The 21616-nt window shown below is 36.3% G+C and overlaps 1 protein-coding gene across 8 annotated transcripts in view; it reads right to left on the bottom strand.

The window, feature by feature from the left end:
• The window catches only part of CFAP47 (cilia and flagella associated protein 47), a 348805-nt gene that overhangs the window by 122396 nt on the left and 204793 nt on the right, over positions 1–21616 (bottom strand). The window lies entirely within an intron of this gene.

Here is a 21616-nt window from a genome sequence, read left to right as displayed (position 1 = left end):
TCTATCTGCAGAAAATCCTCTTAGTTATGAGTAACTACTTCTGTATTAGGCTTTGAATCAGTTTTTGTGATAATATTTCACACTTTCTACAATGGATACAATCACTCCCTGAGAATGACTGGATCTGCTGGGACATGCAGAACCCTCCTGGGGATTGCTTCTTTGATCACCACAGGTGGCTTCACGCTCAAAAAATGTCAGCAGGGAAGCTTTACCTGGTGCTACAAATGGTCACCTTCCTACAGCCAGAATTCCTCAAGGGTGAAGACCTCAGTGCTGACAGCTGTAGAAGAATGGGTGGTAGGGAAATTGTAATGCAGTCGTGGGAAGGATGAAATGAAAAAAAAGGCAGATGCACAGAAGTTTGGGAATGAAGGTGGAAGTGTTGGGAGAATAAGTAAAATTATTTCAGACAGGAATACAGGAATAGCCAGAAAGACAAAAAAAGTTCAAGTCATATCAGAGGATAGAGAAGGATTTGAAAAACAGCTCTCCAAATCACAGAACATGAGTCTGGACTCCTCATCTGCACTAATTCCTTACCAGCATTTAATTATAAAGTCTATGGATGTTAAACTTTTTGCTAGAAACACTCTTAAAATAAACTAACCAAATTAAGATGGGAAAATCAATTTTAAATTAGGAAAATTGTGAGTATTTAAAATCACACAAGGATTCCTACTTCTCCCAGTTAAAAAGACCTCAGGACATCAAATAGAGACCTCTGCCTCACTTTATTATGAATGTGAAAAGCCATAGGAAATTCTTACCTAAACGTATTTGTATTTCTGTGTGTAAGAGGTTTATCATATGCTAATTATGAAAATTAACCAGCTGCTTTGCATTTGTGATTGCTTAATTTTTGTGTATTTGTAGAAGTTCATCATGGCAAGAGCAATTTGCCTTTGGAATAATTATTTGAAAAGTTTTGTATCATGAAAGAGCTTGAAAATATCTTAATTAAAAATCCATTAACATGCTAATATCTAAATGAAAAAAACAAACTATTTTTTTTCTCATTTTGATGAAGATTTAAGATTTTTCTTTAGATCTTTGAGGCATTATCTATCAAGCCCATACCCAAATTTAAAAGGTATACCAGACATACATGTATTATTGGCAACTACATGGTCAAAGTGAAAATCTTTTAAAATTAGCAACTCATTTTTAATCCAGTATCTGAAATAAATAAGCTGGTATCAGGCAATACTTGGAATACTTCTGAAGACATCTGGACTGGGATCAACCCCACTGGATTAGAAACTCACCACAGCACTGACACTATTCTCCCCCAGTGAGAGAAGAGTCAGCTCTCTGCTGGGATTTGCCCACTTTGGGCTTACTTTGGTCTAGTTAAGACAAAGGCATGTAATATCTTTAAAAGAGAAGAGTATACTTCAGGATATGTTTGCAATTAGATTGCCTTGAATCTACACATACATGGATACCAAAATAACGTAAACACTTTGTAACACCATTACAGCACATCCTTAAGTTTCATTTGCAAAGCTCTTAACAGATGGCAAATAGAACAGACTGTAAACTTAAAACTAGTTATATACATTACATTACATATTTTGAACTGTAGCTTAATGATGCCTGTTACAGGACAGAGCCCCTTGGTTTTTTAAATAGATTTTCATACAGAATCCATATGATAGCATTCTGGGTCATTCTGGCAGAAAATTGGTTATTAAAGATCATGAAAAGACAAATTTTATAATATTGCTGTTGAAACAGATTGTATTCACATTTCTATTAAAAAAATCTTCTTATTAGAAGACGTTCATAATAATGATAATTTTTATATCACCAGGCTTGCATGCAGCTGTCAACTAACCAAGTGATCATTAACTGCTAATACAGATTAATTTCATTATGATTTTGGCTAGTTAATAAGATAGATAAAATAGGCATAATGGTAAATGTAATTTGCTTTTATTTTTTCTTTCCCATTTAGAGAATGTGGGCTAGCATACAGAAAATAGCTCTGTGTACAACTTTAGTAAAAATCAGTGTTACCTGCTCCTATTTGTCTGGGGACCTGAAGTACTCTGCCAGGGATACCAAAAACTAATACCCATGGCTGATCCCTTGCCTTCATGTAATTATTTTACTGCAATGAGTATCCACAAATTCCACATATCCACAAATGTGTAAGAAATCCACAGTAAGTCCCTTTTCTGAACACAGGTACATCACATTTGGTAAAAAGCTTTGGGCCAGATTTTGGTAATACCTCACTCCTCTTTCACTGCCCTACAGCCCATTAGGAAACAGTTAAATTTAGCAGAGTAAGCTCAGTGACCCTTTAAAGACTGAAGGCATCTGACTCAAACCAAGGGCTGCAGTTTGAGCCAACTGCTTTACAAAGAAGTGTTTGGAGCTCTGCACCCTCCATCATTTCATTTTTAGGTAACCTTTTGTTAAGTCTTGCCTCTAGCCTCCCCAGAGGCTGCTGGAGAACACTGATTCTGTAAAAGATTCCTCAGGCACTGAGCCTAGAACTCAGAACTGGATTAGATAATATATCAAAAGTAGTGTATTTCAAATTCCTGGCTACAATTCTTTGGGACACTGCACTGTGGTTGAGTTCTGTGTAGCTTTTGTGTCAGCCCTAGAAAGCTCAGCACTGTGAGAGCTAAAATTCAAGCAGCAGTGGATGACAATAGCTGGGATGTTATTTGGAAAGAATACAGATGAATAAAAATGCATTTTTTTGCCTCTACAGTAGATTAGGAAAAATGTCAAGAGCAAGCATACCAGGCAGTGCTATGGTAATAAAACTGTGATGGCAAGGAACAAAATATTCTGCAATGTGTCATCTTCCCACTGAATTTTAACCTAAAGCCATGTATTTTTCGTATTAGTAAGTGCTTTGCAGGTAGATTTTCTAGATGTTGAAGTGCATCTCCCTGATTCACTGCTCTTAATTCTATAGCATCTGAGTGCCTCCCATTGATTTTACCCAGAAGAAGAACACTCAGTTCAGTCTCCTCTAATTGAAAAAGAGAGATGAGACAGAGCTCCGAATATCTTGCTGAAGTCTCATGGAGAATCATTTAGGAGGGGGTACTTTTACTTGTTTGTTTTCTTGATCGTTTCTCCATTAAAATTACTATAGCAGCATTTTGATTAAACCCACAGACAGCTGTGCTAAAATTAGCACTGGCCATGTAAATGTCAACTCACTGTAATTAGGTCTGTTTTCTCCTATTATCCTCAGAATCTGGCAAGGGCAACCTCCAAAATATTCATACACAGCAGCTGCTGGTGAGGAATTATTGCTAATTCCTTCTCAAGGAACTCATCCAGAAAAGAACTGATATCAGATAGCAAAGAGTGACATATTGCCAGCACACCAGTATCCAAATGCATTGAAAAAGTCAGACCTAGGCACTAATTTCTTTTCATCTGCTGCAAGAGATAAAATCCTGGTTCACATATGAAAACTAAGATCTTTTATAGCACCTCTCCCAGAAGTGTTTCATTGCTAAATCCCAAGAGTCTAATAAAGAACAGACAACATTTCTACCTTGACTCTTATCAAGTGTGGGTCCATTTCTGTTTGCATATTTTTCTTTTTTTTTTAGTGTTTCCAATGAGGCTGCTTGAATTTTTTATTCCTTTTCATTAAAACACGATCACAATCCCTTGTTATGGATTCTAATTAAAAAACTGTGAGAGTAGCAGCCTGTTAGTTTTGCTACATCAGTATTATAATTATTCAGTCTCAATGAGTAAATACAAATAAAGTTTTCTGAATTGGCAGTAATCATAAAACAACCAACAGCCTCCATCTGTGGAGATATTCAAAATTTGACTGGACATGGTCCTGGACAACCTGACAACTTGAGCCACAGAGGGTTTGGATGGACAAGATGATCTCAAGAGGTTCCTTACCACCTAAACAGTTCTGTGATTCTGGAATTCTGAGGTCATGATAGATCACTAGGCTTTGTCGTATTTCTGGTTTTCAGAATTAATATAAAATGCATCCTTCTTTGCAAAACCAGACACAGATACTTTTCTCAGTGAATTGCAGGTGATATGAAAAACAGTGCACCCTACAAAGGGAAAGGACAAAGGCAAAAACAAGAGATCACCCTGACATAACAACTAGATTTTGGGTGCAATTAAAGGCAAAGAAGCGGGATGCTTCTAATTGCATCTTCTCTGGGACAAATAAAATGGAACATAAGGCACTTCAAGGTATTTCAAGTTCCATACATATAGGTAAGTAAAAGAACTAATAAAATAACCATGCAAAATGTCAAAAATGAAATTCACCTCATCCTATGTTTTAATATTTACATCATCATTTTACTTCCTTCAGTAAAGTTCACTTAGGTAAGTGGGGTACAAGAGAGGTTCCTTGCACAGATGGTCCACAATGATTGCATTTCTAGGGGACTCTCTGTTTCATGAATTATGGATACTTACACCAAGAGGTAGTGTTGTGTTTGCCCTTTCCTCTGGCAGTTTCATAAAACCCCAGAATGCCTGAAGCTGGAATGGACCTCTGACACAAATGTCCCAATACTTCTCTCGCAGCAGAGTCATCTACCTGGACCACGTCCAGAAAGGCTTTGGACATCTCCAAGGATGGAGACTCCGTAATTTTTCTGGGCAACCTGTTCCAGCGCTCAATCTTCCTCACAGTAAAAAAAGCATTCCCTTTGCTCAGATGAGAATTTCTCTGTTGCCTGTCATTGGGCACCACTGAAAAGAGCCTTTTTCCAACCTTTTTGCACCCTCCCTTCTGGTACTTATACAGAATAATAAAATCTCTCTGAGCTGATGAATTACTTAGTTGTAGAAGTTAAGTCATGAATATGCAGCTCAGATGCTAATAAACAATTTCACAAATGACTGGTTAAAACTTTATAAGTTGCTTCAAGAAAGACATGGCACAAATAAAGGCTTCACAACATCACTACCAGAAGCACACAATAAAATGTATTAGAGCATGTTTATAAGATTTGTTCACCACTTCATGGATCTTGTATTAATACAATTTTGCATACTTCTGGCAGAGACTTTCTGGATTATTTAATTAAGATTTTTCATTTAGAATAATTTCTGGTACAAAATAATGGATACAAGTTAAACACTTGCTATTTAGATTAAAATAAATGGATTGAGAACAGGGCTCAGTAATTAAATATGTTGTATCATTTAATGCAATTTATTTTGTTTTTAAATGAAGCATGTCTGAAAGGCCAAGTATAAAGTTTTCCTTCCATTTATAAAATTATCCTTCTCTAACTAATAGCTTACATTGCAGTTTCAGTAAAAATCAAAACAATTATTTTGACAGATATTATATTTTGACCTATTATATTTATTTATTGTTGAAGTGCAGTAACAACTATGCTTACAATGGTTAAACACACTGAGGAAAAAAAATGTTGCCAAGCAGAGTAATTCATTTCTCTGCTGACAACCAAAACAAGCAAAATCATATTTAAGATCTTTAACTCTGAGAAAACTTAAAAACATACATGAAACTGAGATCATGAAAGTCACATTCTCTTATTGAGAATAAAGTTTTTTAAACACCAATATAAAATTGTCACTTAATATATTTCACAACAAAGTCTCCATCACTTCCCAATCACACCTGATTATAAATTTTTATGTAATAATCTTCTGCAGTAATACACAAATCATGTAAAACCCCAAACTGATTTATCATAGATCACTCCTCTTATCTCTGAACTCTGATACCTGCAGCTTTGACTTCAGACCTTACTACAGACCTGTCTAAAAATCAAACAGAAAATGGACCAACATTCATATAGGTGCCAATTATATTTTCAGTTATATTTTACATCTATGCTGTTACCTTAAGCCCTTGTCTTGACACTATGGGCTATCTTTGCAATTTTCCTTCAGAGGTGCTAGGGTGATGGGATTGGGGTTCATTTGACAGAAATCCAGTGGGTGGCACATCAGGAAAGCCACATTCAAATGAAGGACATGAAAACAGCAAGGAAGCAAGGTTGAACTAAGCAGTACAGAGCAATACAAGGCAAATGTGAGAGAAGGAAAATCATTGTAAAGCCAGGGAATAGTTCAGCAATAGGGATGGAAAAATGAACAAACAAAGCACTTGAAGAACCAGCAAAAGGGTAACAGTCATAGACAGTAACTTGCAAAATGAAGTCATGCCAGACAGGGAGCAGAATGTGTGGAGAAGGCCAGAATATTACACTGAAGTTATTTCGCAGAGGCAATGCCAAAAAAAATAAGAGTAAGGAGTGAAGAATAATAAGGAATGAAAGTAGTAAATTTTCTATTTATCCTATGGTCCAACACTTGTCTTAAAACTTCATGGTATAGTGACAGTTTCTCTTGTTTTCTCCTTCCAAATCTATTTTTTCCCCCAATAATCTGACAGTTGGTAGATCTACCCCATCCTTCTTTGACCAGTTGATATATTTAAAAATTGTTTATCATCCTCATTTTCCTGATGACAATTTTACATTGATAAAACTCTGTAGATCATTCTGTAGATCATTTAAATGTCTGCAGCATAGTAATGCCTTAGATCCAGAGCCACTGAAAACAGGAGGCAAACTTCAAAGTTGAAGAAAAAGATGCAAAACCTCTTCCAAATCAACACTGTAAAAAGATGCAATAATACACCTCTTCTCTGAGTGATTCTTTTTGTGACAGACTAAACAAGAGAAAAGTAAAAACTCAGTTATGTTAGGTCAATTTTCCTTTCCTAAACTAAATATTAATTTTAGTTCTGCACTAAAGTAAGTATAATTGACACTCTCAGGAGAGATGAATTGATAAGTAATTATATAGAAGAAAGACCATAAACTCAGTGTGGATGGAGAATGCTGAGCTGAGTGGAGTGATAAGATTGCCATATTTTTTAAATTAGGATCTTACATCCTCTACTTCAGTAACAGAAAATTTCTCAACCCACTCAACCTCTCTGCTACAGTGCGCTAGTTGTGTTCTGTGTACAAAAGACCACTCTACAAGCACAACCTGCCTACAATCTCAACAAAGTAGACAATCACCACACAAATATTTTGAAAATGCAAGAGCCATACTAGAAATGCCATATGCTTCTTAACCAAGTAAAAATGCGGGTGTTGGAATAGTGGTTGCTGCTGCCTATAATCTGTCCCCACCAAGCCTTTCCTGTAGAAAAGCAAGTTGAGATAATCTTCAGGCAAGGCAGTCAGACCCTCACTCAGCACTAACTGCAGCTGGCTCAGAAAGGCTCTTTTTGCAGGGTTTTATTCCGGTGAAGAATAACACATGTGGCTGAAGGGAACCCAGCAAGGTAAAAAAAGAGGACGACCACATGGAGGAGACAGCTTAAGAAGGGGAAGGGGTGGGGGGCAGAGCTAAGGGTTGGGCAGAGGGGGTTGTTCTCCAGGAAAAACCCTGGTCTCCAGGGTTTTGGCCTCCAGGGTGGCCACCAGGGATACCAATCCAGTGAGAGCACAGGGAAAGGAGAAACCGGGGGAAGTTACACAGAGGAAGTTGTAGCACAGAAGTCCAAATGGGAGTCTGCTTTTCTCCCCAGGAGGACTGACTCTGTGGTGAGTAGTTACTGCTGTTGCCAGGGCCAAGGACTTGGGAATTGACCGAGGTAGGAGAGTTCATGAGATGCTACAACTCCACCTTTTCTTCTTACTAAGAAGACCTCCCCAATGGACTTCTGCAAACACCTAACTGGACAGGGAAACATGACCAACACGATAAAAACAACTATTACAATAGGTAAAACCAACAAAAAAAAGGGGTTCATGGGATGCTACAAACAAGTGTGACTTTCAATTCAGTTCCCAGCCACAAAAAATACCACCAAACTTTGGCCTTTGTCTCTTAAGTAAAGTTCATGTCACCCTAAGATAAAGTAATAGCAAGTAAATTACAAATATGACAACTTGCCTATTTCTTAATCTTTTTCTGGATTGAAGCATACACAAAAGTATCTTGAGTTCATGCCTGGAAGGAAACTGTAATTGGTTGAGTTCAGATGTAATTGCATTTCTGACATACATCAAATATCTGATTACTTTTGACAGATGTGTTTTTACTTTCACTTTGAACTTCATGGATATACGTATCTCTTCGTTTGATCTCTGAAAGCACAGTCAAATTCTGAAGCTATGGCAGATTTTAATCAAAATCTGCAAAGTGTTGTGAAATCACTAATGTCACCAGTGCTGTTACATCCTTCTACTTCTTACATACAACCAAAAATTGTACTGCTTGCTACAAGTATTCAAAAGACATATCACACTTCTTACAGCAGACAGCAACTGAAAACAGTGTGACTGTGAGCCATGTTTTATATATATATACACCAAGTTATGCATTTTTATAATCCTGGTAAGTACACTCTTCATCATTTGAGGTCTTACAGATTTCTGTAGTAAGGTAGAATTGATTTCTGCAATTTTTTTTTTTTGGTCTCTTCATACTCAATAAAATAGATAAAGATGGTAAGAGGAATCCCTCTTTAAAAGTAACATTTGCCCATGAATTTGACTTGTGTCGTAAAACAGTAGTTCAGTGAATGACAGAGCCCACCACATGCTACATGTTATTTCATAGCTATGAACAGCAGTATTATTGTAAGTGGACTAACAGTAACTTCTTCTTAGCCTATCAAATTAGACAAATATTTTTATTGCTCCAGTTTTGTATCCTTTTGACCCACTCTGCTTTGTGTGCAACATGCTAAAATCTAACATGTGGCAATGACCGCCTCAATGTTAAACCATGACACTTGACAGCAGGTAATCTCCAGATTCCAAAATTCTGAAGAAATTAGTTACATTTATTATTCCTTTTGAAAATAAATCTGGCTTAAATGAGAATATATATCAAGCTCCTACCTACAAAGAAGAACAGCAAATAAAATACAAAAGAAAATTCTTTTATTTCATAAACAATCCCTATGCAGAACACCAGTTTTTAGAGCTGCAGGTTAAGTCTTTAACTATTCTAAACGTTGGTGCCTTAAATGAAACTTTTCTCCTATTCACAGTTTTTCAGCAAGAGTTCTTTGTCCTTGTCCTTACAGGTAAAATATTCAAAGGTCAGCCAGGATATTGCTGCAATGTAACTGAAGCATTCGGGGCTTAGCTAGGAGCTGATGTCTTCAGAGAATGTGGACTTCACACAGAAAATAGCCCAAGACATTAACAACAGCAATACACAACTTGGTACTTAAACCAAGCATTCTTCTCTTCCTAATGCCAGTTACAAGTTCAAGATGTTTCCTGTGGTCTATGGAGGTGAAAAGGAAAAGATAAAAATCATGGGCTCAGAAAACAAGGTTGCAGGACTCAATTCATAAAACTTTATGTATGAATAGAAAATCCCTGAGAGCAGATGAAGACCTTTCTTTTTTTTTTTGCTATTTATTAGGGTGTCATCTTGATTACTCCCTTGGTCAGGAGAAAATGCGGTCAAAAATAGCCTAGATGTCACTGCTGTTGGATTTTATTTTTAGGAACGTGTACTGACTTGACTGCAGTGGCCTCATACAGCGGCTAGCAATCATACCTCTAGATGACAATTTATAGAATACATCTTATGTTCTGACTGCTCTCATTGACATGCAAAACCTGCTCCAGAGTTTATCAAGACCATCACAGAACAATAATTTGTCCCTAGAGGAAGTACAGAAAAAAACCATCAGCAATATTCTCTAGCACGAAACTCTGTTGAGCTGTCAAGTGCCTTTCTACTTCAGCAACATTTTTATGGACAAACTTATGACTCACATTGACTTGTTCTTTTTTTGACAAGTAATGATTTCTGACAGAATCCATTTTTTCAAACTCTGAAAATTCACATGCCTACACAATATCATCTTTTATTGTCAGTGTAATCTCACATGCTGGTTATGTACATTCCTGCTACTCAATCATTACACCATGTCAGGACACATCAGTTTAGAAATATCCAGAAATATTTTAACCCTGCTACAAAGATCTGGGAGATGCTGGATCAGTGAATGTGACACATGGCTACTCACCTGTCAGACTCAGGTATAGCTGCAGATCATATTTAAATTTCATTAAGACTTCATTCAAGTAACACAATATTTTATCCCTTGAATTTCTGTAGTTAATATGATAATTATTACAATTCTCTTGGTCCCCTGAGGGGCAGCTGAAATGTGGTATGAGTTTCCAGCCATAAAGACAATTAGCAGCTCATGGCTGGGGACTGTGCATTGATTCCTGTTGTGTGAACAAGGTTAAAATCACCCCTGCAGCTGTAATTTAGAGCAAACAGTAATCAAATATCCAATATATATACAAGCTGGTGACCTCTGAAATTCAGAGATTAATATAAAGGGATATACTTCAGGGCCTCATGAAAAAGAACAAAATGTTCAGAAGCAAACATGTAGGAAATGAACTAGATTGAAAAACCAAGTAAAATTAAGCCTAAAAGTGGGAATTAATATTAAGATATTCTGGAAGGGATCAAGGACCCAAATTACTTGACAGTGTCAGGATGATTCTGAATCATACAGAAGACAGGCTTTGGATGACTCAATGGTAATTGGGAGCTGCAGTTTTTCTGAACAGGGGCGGCTGCTGCAGATCCTGTACCGCTGTGTGAATCCAGAAATGAAACCATACACTATCAGCCACAATTCGGAAGGCAAGAGGACTACTTCATTTTCACATGAAATACAAAACAAATGTCTAAAATTTAGCTTTTACTTATTTTTTTGCACAAACGGTTCGAGTTCCCAGTAAGAGACCAGTTTCCTTTGGATTCAGGAAGGAAGAAAACAGATAATTTCTGATTCTTTTCTAAAACTTAGTTAAAATATAGCCATAGATAAAACTACAATACCTTTCTGGAATAGAGAGGAGACATTTTAGGTCAGTAACTGTAACTTCCTCTGACAACAACCTGTGGTGAGATAACTGGGAATGAAAATTTTCATGCAAGTAACTTAATAGAGATAATCCATTTAAAATCTGTCAAAACAAGAAGCTGCCAGCCTTCAAATCTAAGACATGTTTTCTCTCCATATGGTTTAGTCTCTAAAGCAGCTCAAGGCACAAGTGATTTGCAGCCAAACACTGAACAAATGTAGGGACAAATGCATTTCCCAACAGCTGTTTGTCATAGGTGTGAACTGAAGAAAAGGCAGAGGAAAAAAATCCTGTATATAAAGATGACAAGGAACAGATCTTTATAAACTGTCATTTGGTATCAATCTAAAGGCAAAAAAAAAAATTCTGATACATGGCAGCAAGGAGTTGGAGAAGAGCAGAAAAAAAGAGTTAAAAAAATAGTTCATTTTCCTACAATCTATAGCTCTTTCTGGTTGAATATATTGAGTCTCAAAATTTAATTTCAGTTTTAGATATCTTCCTTTTGTATGTAGACTAATGAAGAAAAAGCTTAAAATGCTGAGGCAATAGGTTACAATGGTAAAGAAAAGAAAGCTTGTACAGTTTGTATCTATTGATGGTACTTGACTTCTTGACCCTGTTTTCATGCTGATGTCATAAAAGAATAAGAAAAATAATATGGAAATTCTGAAAATGTTAATTCAGAAACTTCAAAGTACTTTTTTTTCCTTTTTGGGTTGTATTTTTAAAGCATGTTGAAAGCATATTTGATTATGCAGAACTCTGCAGAGATCTTTTTTTGTTTCTTCACTGCTAAACATTTCAGTCACTATGATTACCTAACTTGAGTTAAATACATAGAAAAAACTCATTTGAAAAAATCAAGGTTCAGTCTCAATAAGTCTTTTTGAACAAGAGAATTTAATTAGGAAGAAACCACAGCCACTTGATTTAAAACTTGTCAGCGATAGTGAATCCGCCATGTTTCATTGAGAATTGTTCTGAGAGTTAATTAAGCTCATTGCTAAAAATACGTTTCACTTTTAATCTGTCTACTGAATAACACTGATTTGTTTTCAGTCCCTGCTTTTTACTGTGACACTAAATGCTTCATGACCAACATTCAGCTTTTTGGAGAGACAGGACAGACAAATTTCCACCAAAATTCTCTTTGGTCAGTTAAGTAATTAAGGATCACTGAATCTCTCACTCACATCTTGAATCATTTCAACATGCTTTTATTGCAAAGACAAATAACAACTGCAGAAGGCAACCCAGGCTAATTAACATTGTATATCAAATAGAAGGACTCTAGAAGTAAATAGGCTTCAAGAAGTTTGGGGAAAAAACCCTGTATTTCTTCAATCAATAAGACTGGCATCAAAAGGCAGAGGTACCAAAAAGCAGGAAAAAAGCCATTTCCACTTAATTCAGAGTTGGGAGAACTGGGTAAATCTATAGATCAAAGAAAGAAAAATAACACAAAAATTAATTCTTGATTTGGAAAAGGGATAAATCAGTAAGAAGAAAATATTAACAGGATACAGCTTGTGATTTTTCATTTGAAAGGATGTAAAGTAAGCTGGAAAGATAAAGATTATCCAAAATTTCCTCAACAGGTACTGACAAGCTATTATATTGTCTAGTGTCATTTGCTATTATGTGTGATAAAACTGATTTGCTTGTTTGTGCACGTAGAAAACATGTTGTTGACACAGGTCTGAAAAACAATTGTTTTCAGCAATCAAATTCTTATTTTCCTATTTAATGGAAAAGAGAAAATTGTATACAATGGCTAGAAATAAAGAAATTGGAACAGCCCCTAAGAAGAAAGCATGTAATTCAAGTTTTGGGTTCTGCTGAGGTAATAAAAAAAGGTAACAAGCCTCAGGCACTTATTGTGAAAAAGGCAGTGCTACCTGTAATTAATAGATATCAATCTTTAAGGGCATATAATCTTTGTTTTATCTTAGTATGTTTCTGAAGGAGAAAATTACATAATTTACAAGGGATTTTCAGTGCTTGTGAAGAAATCAGATAAAAGACAATTCAACATCAGAAATTGTTGCAATACTATAGTTTTCACCTCAGTGTAAAAGCATTTTTATAACACAAGCAGGCAAACAAGGCAATCAGAAAACATGATTTGCATTCTTTAAGTTCATCTATTACCAAAAAACCTCTCAACTTAATTACACTGAATTTAACACCTTAAAGAGACAGTTAATAGCTCCAATTTAGAGATAAAAGAAACAGTCACATCACGAAGTTTCACAGACCTCTTGATGGTTGCAATGGATAATTTTCATTTTACATCTCCTTTAGGACTGTGTGAAAATTTGTTTTCTCAATGCTTCACCAAATGATTATGAGAAAGAGGATCTTCTTACCTTTCAAGCCTCTGGGTTTTATTTTGAAACAACCATGGCTTTAGTAGGGGAAAACCTTTATTACACTTATACCACTTTTCCCCTGGTTTAAAATGAAAAAAAAAGCTAAATTCCTTCTCTCAAGTAAGAGAAGATTTGTGAAAATAAAATTATTAAGTACCTTAAGAAGATGTGAATGCAGAAAGTACTTAAGGTTCAGTCCACTTTCACTACCCACCTAAATTTCAGAGGTTTTAACTATTTTTTGCAAACACACGTTTTACCTAATGTAGTAAACAGTAAAAAGAATAAAATCCTTGAACATAAACTACTGCATGGTAAAAATAATGTCCTAGCAAGAGGAGTCTGAGAAAGAAAAACCCTCTTCCAACGTTCTCATGACCCTTTAAATGTGCTGTCATCTCAAAAGATGCCATTACTGTGCAAAGAAGTAAGCTTAATTTCCCTCCATTCAACAGATGATACTAGACCAAGTATGTGGTACTAGACTATAAGTGTACTAAAGCATCTTATGTACATTGTTAAGATAAACTTTGATGTTCAATGAAGAATTTTGTGCTGCATGCTTCAGTGGTTGTGAGGTATTACTCCTTCATATAGTAAAGGTTGCGATTCAAACACTTTTCAGCTATTTGCAATTTCAGTCCTGGTTCTGCATTTCTCTACGAACACACAAATGTTGTTCAGTACTTAATACCAAAATCCCCTCTGTTGACTGACAGAAAAAGCATCACATTGAAAAATAGGCAAAGTCTGGGTTACAGTTACAGCACATCCTCATCTTTCACACACAGCCAAAACAGCAGAAGTGCCCACATTCTCTTTTTCCTGTGTTGGTTTGGGGCTTGCATGGGTTTTCTGAGCTTGGTATCAACGTGCATTCAAAGAAATAAATATTGTTTAAACCTAAATAGTATTGTAAGATGCAAGATTGTTAGTAATGTTGATGACTGAAGGTATCAACCTGATCTTCAGGTAAACAAGAAGGATTTCACATAAATATTATAAAAGCTGAAAGTAAGATCCCGTATCCAACATAAAAGGCAGGGAAGAGAAAGATAAATTTTTGCTGAGACATATGAAGAGAGAAGTGGTACTAGTGATATGCATTCTTTTTGCAAATACACTCAGGCAGGTACAATCCCAATGGCTTTATCAAAACAAAACGGTCTCTGCCTAATCATTCAGGCTTTGTGATAGAAAAGTAAATCAGGGAATCCAAATTCCCTCTGGTAACTGAAAGATATAAATTTTAATGAGATTGTGAATAATTTATTATCTTTCCCATAAAAAATATTTTGAATAATTTGTTAATCTTAGTAATAGTATGGCAAAATATCTAGGGAAGAATGAAAGCAGCAGAGTACAAAGAGTATGATGTTCATTTTAATTAAATTATTCCCCCCCTTCAGAGAACAGCTTTAAAGACCCCATTTGGCAAGAAATTGAGCTATAGCATTATCAATCCTGGTTATATCTTAAAAGCAAGGAGAAATATATAATTTTGAGGTGAACATATAGATTATGGGCAAACCAAATTATTTATCGAAACAATTAACCACACAAATAATCGCACCTCTATTCACACCACAGCAGTTACAATAGATGCCTGAAATACACATTTACATTTCCTGTAATTAAAGTGCAAGTGAGGCAGATGTTTAAAATTTAAATTCTTTGCTATCTGGGGATTGTCTTACCTACCTGAAATTCATCAGATTCAAATATGCTACTGAGCTGAGACTGAACAACCCAAATGCATCTTTCCCTGTAATGAATAATCTGACTTGTGAATCCAACTGCTAGCAGCTCTTATTTCAAATAATCACATATCCTACCACAAAACCAAATATATTCTTTAAGAGTGTATAAACTTTACTATGGAATGTTTAGGGGAGAGAACACAGACCCTCTTAAATGTTAAATCTCCTTATTCAGCAGGACCTTTTCTGCTACTTGTAAAAAATATTGGCTCTAGCTATCACATACAGTGCAAAACTAAAGCTCAGACAACACTGACTTTACCAAGAAGGAGAAAATGCACATCTGCATGCCCAGAACATTCTGACAGCTTTCCTAACCAAGTCAACTAGTCCTGACAATTTTGTAACTAAAATAATGAATAAAAAATAATACTTAAAAAACACCCTCTTCTTTCCTTTCAATTAGTTCCTGACTGCAATTCAGATTGAGATTTCACATAATTACAACTCAGAACATTTTCAGACAGCAACAGAAATATGTATCTATTGAAGGGTTGTAGAACTCTGAGTAGAGAAGGTAGACAAAAGAATTTATAGAGCTGTGGGAAATTTGTAGAAGCAAGTTAATTGTCTGGCAGGACACTTACGGAATGACCAGATTGTATAAATTTGACTTGTGTGATTGGGTTTTACAGAAATACAAGATAAAAAAAAGACACTCCTGTGTAACACACCTGAGTCTATGCTACGTTGCACAGAATTCCAAAAGAGATTCCAGGCACATCCTGCTGCTCACAGCACTTAAAGACTTTGAGTACCAAGGGTTTGCAAAAACATCTCACCCTTATCTTCTAAATACCTGTGCCCAGTGACTCCTCACACTGCACTGGAGCATGGACTTCTAAGAACATCTCATGCTACTTGGAATGAGAAAAAAGGGTTAGGACAGGGACTATCATAGATATGCAAAAAGCTTAACACTTGGGAAATAAGACCTTTAAAATCAAGCTGAAGTACACAATGTTCTACAAGTCAAATGCTGATTAAGAAAAACCTTAATTGTTTCCTGACTTTAAAGTGTGTGCCACTATATTGAGAATTCTGTTACCACTGTGGGTAAAAAATTGTTTAACTACTGAATGCATACTACATATATATATGTATATATATAATTTTATTTTCTCTTAGCTTCTGTCTTATACTTGACACCCATTCTTCATTGACTAAAAGAAAAAAACAACCAATGAAAACATTTGACAAAAAATGTTCTAGACAAACTCAGTAAATGAAAAAAAGAACATTAGTTCAACAGTGTAATTATTATGTGCTTTTAAGGCATAAAACATCAAGTTTTCAAAGTTGAAAGATCAGTTTCAATAATGCCTTCTAGCATTTATGCTTTAAAACAAAATCTGTGCTTTGGACAGTTACTTAATAAGGTAAGTTTAAATTGGCTTCTCTCTTGGAAAGTATACAGTAATTAAAACAAACAAAAAAGCCAACTAGCTCTTCTTTCCCTCAAACCCTGAGACATACTTTTGAAAAACTTAAAATTTTATCATGATCTTTCACCTCCAAATATTTTTTTCCCAAACATACCTCCCCTCCTCATTTTAAAATGTTAAGGGAGTATTTTCAAGAATTCTGTAATTGTTTTCAACCTGTATAGGAAAAAAAATCTGTAATTTTCAAAATTTCCATACATTTTTTCTGTTAATACCAATGCCAGTTAGGATGGGGTGGGTTTTTTGTTGTTTCTTTCCTTTTTAATCTTTTATCCTCTCTCAGTAAGGTTAGATGAGCATCTCCAACATACCTTCAATGTTTCTCAGAACTCAACAGCTGGATAAAGAAGGAAAGTCAACTCAGAAACACAAATTAAGAAAAGCTACAGCAAAATCAATGATTATAGTTCTCAGTCAGCAAATTAGCTAGTTTAGGAGAGGAGGGAAACCTACTCCTCACTGTATGTTTGGAGTCCAGCATGGATGTGGAAGCATCTTGCACAGATGAATTAATGAGAGACAGAGATGTCATTGTTCCAAGAGCAGAGGATGACGGGGAAAATGGAAATAAAACAGACATACAGAAAATTCTCTGAATTCACTCAAGAAACAACTGATCAATACTTCTGGTAATTTCCCCACTGTGCATGTGCTGCTGGAAACAAAAGATTAGTGCAGATAATTTTTATAGGCAATTTAGAGCTAGACATAGATTTACTGAGTAATTTACAGGTTGAAACAAATCTGTATCTCTGGAGTTTTCACTGGGTTTATAACCTAAACAGGTGAAGGCTAGAATCAAGAATCAGGAAGCTGGGAGGAATTAAGCAGTTCTGTCTTATTCAAGGGCACATCCTGACTCCATCTTGTCCATCAACAGCTGTTATCAAATAGATTACCAGCAATATGCTATTCTAAGTCAAAATTAATCATCTTTTCATTTTCTACTTCTATTGAAATTGAAGGAGATAACTTCTTATCAAGTTATAAAACAGAGCAGATATTTTTAAATAGAGAAATAGGCCAAGATAATGTGAAATAACAGCCTCCCCTGAGGCTGATCTGCATAGTTTAAATGCTCTGAAGTACTGTACTCTGGATGTTCAGTAACAAATCATGATATTCTGAAGGCAAAATACTGCACGGCCTAGCTAAAACCTGTGAGGCAATTGCAGCCTGAAAATCTGTTTTTCATGATAAATCCACATGGGAAGTCTTCTGTGCATCTGCGTGAGACTATGCAAAATCTGGCTTTCTGATGTCTTCTCTTCTTTTATTTGCATCCTGAATATCTTTTTTCTTTTCTCTTTTTTTGCAACAGCAGGAGGGCATGCTGAAATAGGTAAATCATTTCCTTACCCAGCCAAGGGAATGCACTGTTCTACTCCTTCAACTCACAGGATTGTTTTTAAGAGAACAGTAACTGATAATTTTTGCTTATTGTTACAGTGCTGCCTTTTGCTTCCTTAACTTATTTCACTAGAATGGATTCCTGGCAAACACATATAAAGATTTGTCTACAACATATAATCCAAAAAGAAAGTAAAATTCAAAGGTAAAAAGAGGGCACAAAACAGGCCAAATAAACATATGTAAAGCATGTATGGCCTGAAGAGATTGCAGAGAAATACAAAGAAAAATCTTTAAGCTTTGTCCTTCTTTATACAAGAAGGCATGAGTGCCTTAAAATGACAGAAAAATTTCCCTACTGATTTTCCCTATGTGAGGGCAGCCTCAGGTGTGCTGTGGCTTTAGAGAGCTCTCTAAGGTTTTCCTTGCTGACAGCAGAGACAACCAGCACTCAGGAACGCCACCAGCTTCAACTCATTGATGTCACCAGAGGACACAAGGAAAAACAACGCACCACAGCCTTGGTCACGATGAAGAGACTAATTTATTTCTTCTGACTCCAACATTTATAGTTTTCAAAAGGTGCCAGTGGATTGGAAGGTGAACGTGCCACCTCTCCAACGACACTGGACAAACTACCTGTACATCAAATTTCTCCGCCTCTATGAAGGAATGCAAAACAATAGGTTATTTACAGAAAGTTGTGTGAGAAAGTTTTCTACAAGAATGTAAACTCAGAAGGCTTTAGAAGATCTTAAAAAATCAGGACGATATATTGATTTTGTCAGCACATCTCTCTAGAGAAAAATATGGCTTAGACCACATCATCGGTGCTGTCACGTCCCAGGACTGAGTAATTACACCCTGTTTCTCTGTCAGCTATAACATGAGGACACTGCTCTTTCAGAATGGTTTCACAGGGGAGAGGCAAGCCAGGGTGATTCAGCAATCAGGAAAATGCCATGTACATGGATTAGGCAGGGATCCCACCTTCCTTTCTGCTGGAAATTTCACAAAGCCAATCTACATCTGTACAAGCTTCCAGGTACCATGATAGTACATCAGAGAAAAATGAATGAGGGAAAATGCCAGCTGGAGGTTTAAAGAAGGAACAGGCATACAGACAAATACCCAAATAGGGCCAGGAAGGGAAGTCATTGTGTCTTGCACAGACTAGGTTCAAGAAAGCTATTTTGTGGGGAGCATAAACAGCAATTTCTTCAAAAGCACATGTAATCATTTGAGTAGCAGTTCAGCTGTCAGTGGTGCAGAGTCTAACTAGGTACAGCAGAGCACCACTACTTTGGATTGATTCTACTGAGAAAAGTCATAAAGTATGAGAAAATAGTTAAGAAACAACTCAAGGAGTCAGTAAAAAAGTTCTGAAATGATAAGCTATAAAAATATCTATGGAAAGAAAACAAAGAATCAGAAGGTGGCAAGACAGCAATATCCTGGATGAACCCATTCCAAGACAAAGGCTGACCTGGCCTCAAATGACTGATGACAACCTGGGCAGCAAAGACACATCCCAAGTCTCACTGGGAATACTGCCCATGGTAATACCTACCCTAACAGTGTGCTAGTCCTGGTTATCTATTGCAGGTATCAGACCATAAAACCAATCTGTGTATTCTGAAATTACACAAATCCTGCTTGCAAAGTCTCCCTCTACACAGCAAAAGATGCCCACACCAAAACTGAACCCAGAAGAAAGGAATCTCATACTCTAAGGAGGAGAACAGGTAGGTTTCTCACCCAGAGGGCAAATCCAGTGAAGATGGTATTAAAATATTCTCAGGAAGCTCCTGGTTAAGTGATCACCAACTCCATGGCACCTCCAACCACCAATTCACAGCAGAAAACCTTTCTCTGACAGACTGGTGCTGAGGACATACGGATCATAAATTTTTCTACCAGATATCCAACAGCCAGTAATTCCCCATCTAGATGCAGTCTCCAACCAGCCAGTCTCTGTTCAATACTCATAGTAACATAACAGAACTGAAGTTAAGCCTGACTTTGTGCACTGAATTGACCCTGGAGTTAATCCTGGACCTTCTCACAAAGCCAGCCCTAACAGCACCTCAGGAGCAGGGACAAAAGTAGTAGGAGGGTGTAAGAAAAAATTGAGATATTAAAGGCAACCTAACCTAGCAAACTGTGCCCCTTTCCAAAAATGACAGACAGTAGAATAGAAAGAAAAGATGATTTGCCGTCCTAAGAACTGAATATACCCACAGATGGAGGAACACTATCAGCAGGAGCCACTGATGTTGGCCTTCACCACCTTCAGCACCTCTGATGAAACTTATAAAGTGTAAAATTATTTCTGCTTGTTGTGAGGGACCAAACCTTGGTCATAAAATGCAGTAAAAACACAGAAGAGGAAAGAATACTTAGTGTTTTCCAACATATTTTCAAAATAGTCTGCTAGAATGGAGAAATATTTCTCACAGCTCTTTATCTTTTTTTCCTTTTCTCTGGCTCTTCAAGTCATTTGGAGATAATGAAAGCATAATAAAAGAAACAGAGAGGAACTAAGGACAACCAGGGTGACCACGTATGTCAGTTTTGATATTTTTTTGAAAGAAATAATAGGAAAAAACAGACTGTGCACGCAAAATTACTGAAAGAAAAACACAGATGCAAATAAGTATAGGATTCAAGAAGCAAATCTTGAAATCTAAAGTTTTGGGGAAATGGCCTGAGACCTGAACAAAATTTATGCCATTTCTTAGGTGAAAGTAGTTTAAAAGCTAAATTATCTGTAATCACAGTGGACTGTACATGACATTAAAAGTATGCTAAAAGGCTTTCTGAAAGAATGTTGAATGAAATATGAAACTGCAATAGTAACATGCTTCCATAGAGCATACACAGAATTTTAGTATCTCAAATTTGATTGTCATCAACTGGTTTTACACTGCAGGCAGCTTTTTGGAAAATAAATTTCTCACATTAAATACATTTATCAAATATATTTCTTCTTTCCTTCCTAAGTGGTCAGCAAAGTTAACAAATACATATATTTTAGACAAAGTTAGAAGAAAAAAATTAAGGAGTTAATCACAGAGTTCTCCATGGGGAAAGAGACAAACATGCTACAGATAACATGGCAGCTTAAAATATAGAAGTTTTAAAATATGAAACTTGTGCTGAAATATGGAGAGAGATAGCTAAAAAGCATGTTCAGCCAACTGCCCTGTTTACTGCTCCTGTTTATGCTGCACCAAGTGGTTACAACAGAGAGGCTTATTGATCACCCAGAACAGCAGCTAAGCCATAAAATGTGATGACTGGAGGTTGAATGCAAAATGAGATCAAACCTTCACTCTGAGGACTGGGTGAAGTAACAGAGTTTGTGTTACTGGGAAGCCAGGGCAGGAAAAAGGATACTCTGCTCTGAGTACCAATTCCACAGCAGGGCTAGTATTTTGGATTTCTTGTGAAAGGATGATGAAAAAATGTCTCCTAGGTTCTCAGACTATCTCAGTATCTCTGAATTTCTAGCCCCAGCTTTTAGAGTGAGTGAGGAAAAAACAAGCAATTAATTAGCAACAAGCACAGGTTTTCCATGAGTGAATTTTGCTCATAAAATGATGTAGCAATCATATTCCAGTGAGTCTATCAAGAATATTTAGTTCGAACACATTTTCAAAGTATTGTTTCTTTTTTTATAGAGAATAATGGTAAGCAGTAACACCTGCATCTAATCTGATCTTCATCTACTGATCACATCATTAAGATATTTCAGACATAAAAGATGAGGAAAAGTACAACTTTTAAAGATTCACTGC

Source organism: Vidua macroura, chromosome 2, assembly GCF_024509145.1.
Source record: "Vidua macroura isolate BioBank_ID:100142 chromosome 2, ASM2450914v1, whole genome shotgun sequence".
In the NCBI taxonomy this organism is placed as follows: domain Eukaryota; kingdom Metazoa; phylum Chordata; class Aves; order Passeriformes; family Viduidae; genus Vidua; species Vidua macroura.
Note: the sequence above shows the minus strand (reverse complement) of the source record. Positions and strands in the feature narration are given on the sequence as shown.